Genomic DNA, 662 nt, shown 5'->3' with positions numbered 1-662 from the left:
CTTTTGAAAGTATATGAAAATAAGATCTTGTAGACAGACTAAGTTTGAAAAAAATCCAGTGTGTTTTATGATCATTAAAGTCATTTTCTACCTTAAAAAAAATAAATCCCAGCTGGGCGTGGTGGCACACGCCTTTAATCCCAGCACCCGGGAGGCAGAGGCAGACGGATTTCTGAGTTCGAGGCCAGCCTGGTCTACAAAGTGAGATCCAGGACAGCCAGGGCTACACAGAGAAACCCTGTCTTGAAAAAAAATCCCAAAAATCAATCAATCAATCAATCAATCTAACCCAGCAGTGGTGGCACACGCCTTTAATTCCAGCCCTCGGAAGGCAGAGGCAGGCNGATCTCTGAGTTCAAGGCCAGCCTGATCTACAGAGTCAGTTCCAGGACAGCCAGGACTTCATAGGGAAACCCTGTTTCAAAAATCAAACGAAAACTGAAATAAAACAAAATTCTCTAAACTGGATTGTGGAAAACAGTTCATTCAGTAAAGCACTTTCCACACAGACTTGAGTTCCTAAGGGCACACCCTGGAGCCACACAGAAACAGTATTCAGTGTGGTCATGGGCACTGTAGTGATGGAGACAGAGATCTGGGCACTGTAGTGATGGAGACAGAGATCTGGGCACTGTAGTGATGGAGACAGAGATCTGGGCACT

The sequence above is a fragment of the Mus pahari genome, chromosome 3 (assembly GCF_900095145.1).
Source record: "Mus pahari chromosome 3, PAHARI_EIJ_v1.1, whole genome shotgun sequence".
NCBI lineage: Eukaryota > Metazoa > Chordata > Mammalia > Rodentia > Muridae > Mus > Mus pahari.
The sequence above is the reverse complement of the archived record's forward strand: the minus strand, read 5'-3'. Positions refer to the sequence as shown.